This window comes from Trachymyrmex cornetzi, unplaced genomic scaffold, assembly GCF_001594075.2.
Source record: "Trachymyrmex cornetzi isolate Tcor2-1 unplaced genomic scaffold, Tcor1.1 scaffold53, whole genome shotgun sequence".
NCBI lineage: Eukaryota > Metazoa > Arthropoda > Insecta > Hymenoptera > Formicidae > Trachymyrmex > Trachymyrmex cornetzi.
In genome coordinates this window covers 168,471-168,776 of record NW_017299839.1, presented here as the reverse complement: position 1 = coordinate 168,776, position 306 = coordinate 168,471, and positions in this window count along the sequence as shown.

Below are 306 nucleotides of genomic sequence, written 5' to 3'. Positions count from 1 at the left end.
ATGAGTTACGGTACCATATATTTCCTGTAATGTATAAGCACATTTTTTGTTATAAAGAGCAATGAATGTATTTATTATAAATTTTAAAACTACTTGTTATTAATCTCGTTATTAATACTAACATGATTATTATATGACAAAGTGTTCGCAATTATGGCATTCTTAAAAAAAATGCTGCATACAAAAATATTGCTTGCACCAGGAACATCGTATTACAGCAGGTGCACCACGCATGGAGCAGCGAGGTATTTCTTGAATATCCTTTCCGTTGAAACAAAAATTTACTAGAGTTTCAAATTGTGGCGG